The sequence below is a fragment of the Calypte anna genome, chromosome 4B (genome assembly GCF_003957555.1).
Source record: "Calypte anna isolate BGI_N300 chromosome 4B, bCalAnn1_v1.p, whole genome shotgun sequence".
In the NCBI taxonomy this organism is placed as follows: domain Eukaryota; kingdom Metazoa; phylum Chordata; class Aves; order Apodiformes; family Trochilidae; genus Calypte; species Calypte anna.
Window position 1 is genome coordinate 1,866,905 of NC_044249.1, and position 7,448 is coordinate 1,874,352.

General features: G+C 39.6%; 1 long non-coding RNA gene across 1 annotated transcript in view; it reads right to left on the reverse strand.

Annotated features, from left to right (window-relative positions):
* Positions 1–7,448, reverse strand: part of LOC115598341 — a 31,457-nt gene that overhangs the window by 23,692 nt on the left and 317 nt on the right. Inside the window, exon 2 of the long non-coding RNA XR_003987582.1 lies at positions 7,190–7,305. This is a non-coding gene — a long non-coding RNA (uncharacterized LOC115598341). The remainder of the gene's footprint in view (positions 1–7,189; positions 7,306–7,448) is intronic.

Here is a 7,448-nt window from a genome sequence, read left to right on the forward strand (position 1 = left end):
AGATTGACAAAAGTAGTTATTTGGCATCCTCATGTTAGGAAAGCAGGATCAAAATAAAAAAAAAAAAACAAACACTTCTGAGGCCTCTGTGTCTTCAAGGAGGCTTTGCCTTCTTCCATGGTAACACAAGACAAGGAAGATGTTTGCATGAAGTGCAGGGGTGTAAGTTACAGCAATCACTTTGTTGTCCCTGCTTAGCAAAGTGACATAGCTAGTCTAAGGTCTGTGAAAATCCTACATTTTTTTCTCATGATCCACATAAGATTTTCTCCTGCATAACCTCCTCAGCTCCATTAACTTCTTCTGCAGTTCTCAGTGTCCCAAGGGATGGTGACTTTTAGTTTAGAAAAATAATAGAATTACAAAAGCACTGCCAAGTGTTACCAGATACCTTTGTAAATCGTTTGTCGTTGCTTTCCTGCAGAGTCTGAGCACCCCCTATGGAAGCAAAAATGCCTACACAGGCTGCTTCAGGAAAACAGTTTCTACACAGTTTGGTGACATATTCTTTGGTTTCCAAACTGCAGTTTCTATAGCTATCCCTAGCCTTAGAAATGTATAAGTAAGGAAGTTTAAAATCTTAGCTAGTTCTTAGCATTATGGATGTTTCACTTGCAGTTTTAGAGTTTCTTGTGCTAACACTGAATGCAAACATCTGTTGGCTTCAGAATAAACAGATTTCCAGTACCAAATGCCTGAAAAATAAAAGGCCATGAAAAGGAACATCCGTGGGTTTTGTTATAGGTCATACCTAAGTAGAAATTGTAGAAGGAATAGTGTAAAATGTACTTGGTGTAGTATAAAATTAATGTTTAAAAAAGATTCCATGTTCTTGGGAAAAGCCCTTTAACTTGGATGGATTCTTGAAAGACACGGAGGTCTTTCATGGAATTACAAGAAATCTTGGTCATGGAATATGAAATGTTGATAGTGGCATTTGACAAATTATATAAGACTCATAAAAGCAGAATGGAAACTAAGTTCTTCATATCTAATTTGTTTACTGTGGAAATAGCTGGAAATTCTGCTTTATTTTTGTCTGTCTGAGGTTATCTGCTTTAGGATTTCTTTGGTTAGGTTTTGATAATTTAAAACAAAAATCAATGTTCTGTGCTTTCTCTCACTGACAGTTATTTACTGCAGTGCCAGAGAGATTTCTTGCCACAGACTTTTCTGGTGATGCTGACCAGGAAGAATGATGTCAGTTATTAAAGTTTAATTAATCTCACTCTATTGCATGCAAATTCTTAAGCAGTCCTTCTTCAACTGCAGTCACTTTGTATGTAAAGAGTTTAATGTTGCTGTTTCCCTTCTTAAAGTGGAAAATGTAGAACACAGATGATGTAAATACACAGTGTTTATAGTTCTTCAAATCTCCTTCCTGTCTCCAGGAAGCATTTCCAGATGGCTTACATGTGTATGAGCTTGTGACTCAAATTTTAGAAACATTCCATGAATTGCACTGAAGATTGGTTCCTTCAGAAGTACAGTACTGAGCAAAGCAGCATAACCACTGCTGAAGCTCTGGGTCTTGGGATCTTTTTATATGTTTTGTGCAGTATAGGAAATGGGGAAGATAATATGGTTACATGCATAAGTTTTTGCTTAACTGGATTATTTAAAAAAAAAAAAACAACACACATGAAAACCTTTTGATTGCAAAGTGCAAAGGAACTCCTGTTAAAGAAGACAAGCTAGAGAGCAGCCAAGCACAAATGGACCTGGGAGTCTGGATTGCCAGGAAGCTGAACATGAGCCAGCAGTGTGCCCAGGTGGCCAAGAAGGCCAATGGCATCCTGGGCTGGCTCAGGAACAGCGTGGCCAGCAGGTCCAGGGAAGGGATTCTGCCCCTGTGCTCAGCTCTGGTGAGGCCACAGCTTGAGTCCTGTGTCCAGTTCTGGGCCCCTCAGCTCAGGAAGGAGATTGAGGTGCTGGAGCAGGTCCAGAGAAGAGCAAGAAGGCTGTGAAGGGATCCAGCACAAGTCCTGTGAGGAAGGGCTGAGGGAGCTGGGGGTGTTGAGGCTGGAGAAGAGGAGGCTCAGGGGAGACCTCATCACTCTCTCCAACTCCCTGAAAGGAGGTTGGAGCCAGGGGGGGGTTGGGCTCTTTTCCTAGGCAACTCTCAACAAGACAAGAGGGCAGGGTCTCAAGTTGTGCCAGGGGAGGTTTAGGTTGGACATTAGAAAGAATTTCTTTCTGGAGAGGGTGATCAGGCATTGGAATGGGCTGCCCAGGGAAGTAGTGGATTCTCCATGACTGGAGATATTTCCAAAGAGCCTGGATGTGGCACTGAGTGCCATGGGCTGGGAACCGCAATGGTGGTTCAAGGGTTGGACTCGATGATCTCTGAGGTCCCTTCCAACCCAGCCCATTCTATGATTCTAAGCTGTATCTACATGTCAGTTGCTTGGTGCTGAGGGTGGTACTGGCACTTGAGCATCTTTAGATTGCAGCTGCCCCTCTCCTGGTTGTTTTTACAACTAGGAGCAGGAGGTGGGGCAGGGCTGCTGCAAAGCCTCTGTCCAACTCATACAATATTGGGGCAGATAAGCTCTGCTGGGCTCCATTCCACTGTAACTAGTGTTGCTGTAACTGAACCAGCTAAAAGTGATTTTGGGCACACTGCTGTGGTCTGCATGTGCTACACAAGTACTTGTGAAGCCATTTCAGTCAGCAGAGCTATGTCTGATACCACCCTCTGAAAATGTTATGTGAAATTGCTTCTCAGCTTTTTAGCTATGATCATGTGTGGTATCTGTTTTTAGTTATTTGTGGTCTATCATTAATGGAGTATTATAGAGTATACTAGAGTGTGTATAGAGCACACTAAGGAGTCTTGTCATTTTACAGTAGGATTAACAAGAGCAATGATCAAAATTATACTTGGGATCTGCTGGATTTAACATACAGGCTTCTATTAAACCCCATTAATTATTTCCTTTTTTCATTGCACAGGTTTTGGTTACTTGCTCAGGAACATCATCTTATCCTTTTGACACTGTCAGGAGAACTCATGAGAATACAGATACAATCTAGCTTGCAATCCTTTTCTGGGAATTACTTCCTAGGTTTTTGAAGTTTGATGTGCTAATTGCCTTACAGCAGGCAAGACTCATTCAGGAAAAAAAAAAAAAGGTGAAAACATCCAGAAAAACAGGAAAAAGTAAGTAATAGTATTGTGGAACCCTGGTAAAAATGTGTTCAGTTCAAGGTGAATGCTTTTAGTAAAAAGAGAGGGTGTTTTCTCTTTCCTACTCAGAAGCCAGATATTTGGAATAAGACAAGTTTGAGGGTGGACTAATAACCTTTATTAATGCAGTTAGAAAAATCCAGCACACAGCTGATCTTCAGGTGTGAGGCAGAATCTGTGATCTTCAAAGCTCAGTACAAGCTGAGAATTATTTCTCAGCATGTGATGGGTGTGACATTATATTATTAGCAATGGATGTTGGATCTTGTTGATAGTTACTAGGTAATTTTACTAGGTAGTTCAGTAGCATTTGAAGTACATTCAATAACAGAAATTCTTGCTGTGAAGATCATCCTCAAACACTAAATAAATGAATAGGAAAATAAATAAACATGCTCTTGAAAAATCAGGCCCTTCTCCTAGAGGAAGCTTGCCAAAAAGTGTCTCCACATTTTGTTTCCAGAGTGTCACTTTTCCCTCAGTGTTCCAGAAAGTCACAATAAAATGCAAAAATATGTTGGCACAGAACTTGCTTACATGCTTTCCAAAAAATCCTAGGAGCTGCTTAGATTCCTAGGTCATGCCTGCATGCCTCTGGTAATCTGTCCTAAATAACAGAAATTCTTGAACCTTGCAGTGGGCAAACAAACACCACCAGCACTACTGACTTCTGCCTTTCACACCAAATAATATTCACTGTCTTCAGAGTCTGCTTTATCTGCTTCATCAGCAGCAGGCCTACAGTCAATGCTGCCTTTATTCATGAGAGTGCTGTGCTTCCTGAGAACTTATCAAAGAATTTCCTGTATTTCTGGTGGCTGATTTACCACTAGGATTGAGAATAGTATCAAGATTGTTAAAATTTATAATTATATATATATATATATATATAATGATTATAATCATATGAAGTCAGATAAGGGGTTTACTACCACACAGGAGGATGAGAGTGAGAGGATGCAAGTATGTTGTGGATGTATTAATATTTCTTGTGTTCTCCTTGTTTCATTTACATAGTTCTGAAGCTTCAAGTACAAATAAAGCTGATTAGAGTTATTTTTATCAATTTCTTACCACTAAACTCCAAGACAAAGCTCTAAATTAATTATAGCACCTTTTATTTCTTCAGTTAGAAGAGTATTTGCCAGATGGGCTAACTTGCTGAAATAATGAGCACAGTAACTTCCAGCAAAGTTGATCACTGTCAGCTAAGCAGTAATAACTACTGCAAAATATAATTTCATTTCCATATATTCATGTCAATTCAAACCAAAACATTTTAACATTTTTTTAGCTTTATTACCATGCTTATTTATATTGACTTCTGTGAATTTTTGTTGTAGTTGTAGATATGCTTCCTGTACCTATTATGATCATGAATATAGTAATCTCATACCAAGACTCCTAACAGAAGATGTAACAGAATGTAACAGTGTCTTCTTAAGAAAATTAAAACATTATTTTATTAGCTGCAGAGTGTAGTCATGGGTACATGTGAATATTCACAGATTGGCTTCTTTTATTTCCTTCACCCATAAGCACCTGAATTAAGTTTTGGTGAACATGGTGCTGAAGACTCTAACAAATCCTCCTTTTTGCTTTATTTTCATTTGTTGAACAAATAAATGTTCAGAAAAAAAGGTGGGCTATATTAAAAATATACTGCATTCCTTCTTAGCCTTCCTATACTTTCACATTATCATCAAGACCTTAACATTTTTACACTACTCAATTGATTACTAAGGAGCCAAAATCTACTTAATACAAAAATATTTCTGTGGCACTATAGAAGGGGGGAAAAAAAAAAAAAAAAGCTGTGGAAGTTTTAATAGCACTGAAACAATTCAGAGCACCCATAGGACCGGAGTGACCTCATTTAATTGCTAAGCCTTCTACTTGACCAGGACAGCTTAAAAGAAGCATCAGAAGAAGGATCACAGCTTTTCTAAATTTAGCTTTTGGAACCAGCTAACAGAGCATTACAGCAGGTAAATATTTACTGGTTAAAGGAGCACTGCTTTGCAGCAAGTGAAACGTTAGGAAAAAGTGCTGTAGTGTTCTTGACTAAAGACAGACAAATGTTGCTGGGCCTCTAAGTTTCTTTTCCTGTGCAATGTAATAATTCCCCTTATCATTTCTGCGCAGACCAGGGGACTGAGCATCAGTATAAAGGAACCGTTGCCTGCTCTAGGAAAATGTATGGGCAAGAGGGGCTTCATGCTTTCTGTGGAGGGTTCCCTAACATCTGTCTTGGAACAGGAGGAGCCTTAGTGATAGGGTTTTTTATGAAAAAATTAAGGACATCTTTAACCTCAGTGTTTCAGAGAGTTTGTGACTTGATTAAAACAGTGAGTGAACATCTATCCTGCAGTGTTCATGATGTAATTCCCATTGCTTGCAGAGCATGATTTTAATGTTATATAAACAATACTTAAAAGGAATTACATGGATATTCTATGACTAAGCATGTATTAAATGACTTCAGGGAACTAGAGAGTACTGGTTTTGTTTCATTTAAGAAGGAAATCCAAGAAAATACTCACCTCTTGTATAAAATTCTTCATGTTTCCATTTTATTCATACTAAATGTTACACATCATGAATTTTAAATTAGGGTATGGACTTGGATGTCTTTTGGTAACTGAAGTCTCCTCCTTCAGCTCTGCTGAAGCCTGTCAGCAGAGCTGATTATGTGTACAGATCAGCCTGCTTACAGCTTCTACAGGGACCACAGGTAAACCTGTTTCTACCATGTTGATATGGTTTTATATTTCAAAGCACGAGTCAGGATAGCAAGGGAGTAGACTTTTTTTTTTCTAATTGGCATTATGAAATACAGCAAATCACTTTTCTCTTTGTCTCACCCCTGAAACAATGAGCAGACAACTTTCACACAAACCCCTTAGCTCCTGGAGTCAGTACTAGTGGTTTTTTAGTTGCTAAAAAATCTGATGTGATCCAAGAATGGGAAAGACTCAGACAACACAAATTCCTAGATTGCTAAAATGACAGCAAAATGATGACTGGGGGAATCTGCTCAGGCAAGTTTGTGGCTAACCTGACTCGACTGAATTTTGTTCATACAGACTGGGCAATCAGTATGACACTAAAGCATACAAACAAAATTTTACATTTGGTCTTCTCCTTGTCCTGCTTACAATCTCATCTCCACCTCGTAACAGTCTTACTCTTGACAAAGCAAATAAAAGGTCCACTGGCACTTTCTTGTTGCTATCATGTCTCCACACGTCTGCATTCCTTACTGCAGCCTGGAACCAGCTGGCTTGGTTGCCAGAAACACTGCAGTGGCAGCGTGAAGGTGTGTGCAGGCTGAGTTATCCTGCTCAGATGTGAGACATGACAGCACCTCTGCTGTGGTAGTTTGTCCCCCTGCTGCACGATTGCACAATTTCTTCTGGGCCTAGTTCTGTAATGTTACACAGCTACACAAGAGTTATTTGCATATAATCTCTTGGCCCAAGCTTTCCTTTCAGTCAGGAGTCAGCCTCAGGTGGTGCTGCAGAAGCAGAATGCTGCAATACCTTGAATCACCAGGAACTGGTTTTGTAACAGAAATTGAAACAGCAGAGCAGAAACCTGAGCTGGGATTTGTCTCCCCAGCTACTCTGAGCAAGACTGGCCTCAGTCTGCCTTTCTGATCTTAATACTAGCAAATACAATTACAAGTATTGTTTGTGTTAATAAACAGTACTTATAAGTAACTGTTTAACATTGGCTTCTCTTGCTTCTGGAGGTTTTAGAATAGCATCTGTCTCTTCACTAGGAAAATTGTAGTTGTGAAATAGACCATAGAAACAGTAATGAACAGGAAGATAAACAAGACTCTTGACAGGGATGCAAATCTAGTTTAGTGGTTTAGCACTTACTTTTAGTCTCTCCTGTGGAATAAAACTGTGCGGTGCCACATGCTGTGTCAGAAAGATGTCATATTGCTGTGTGAAACTGAGATGTCATTTTTAGAAACAAGGAAACACTTACAGAGCTTTTCCAGGCTGTAGGTGTTGAGTTTCCTTCAGTTCTTCACTGTTGAAATGACACTCATAAACATCGGGGTAACCAAAACAGAGAGATTCAAGTTTGGAGAAATCTTTTTTCTAGGAAAAGAATGACAAAGACGGGGACACTTTTGGAAACACGTAGGTGCAAAGCAGGTGCAGCTCTTCCCAAAGTGGTGGGAGGCAGGAAGATGGGACTCGGTTCTAAGTCTCTGCCCATCCCTGGAGCTATTCCCATCTCT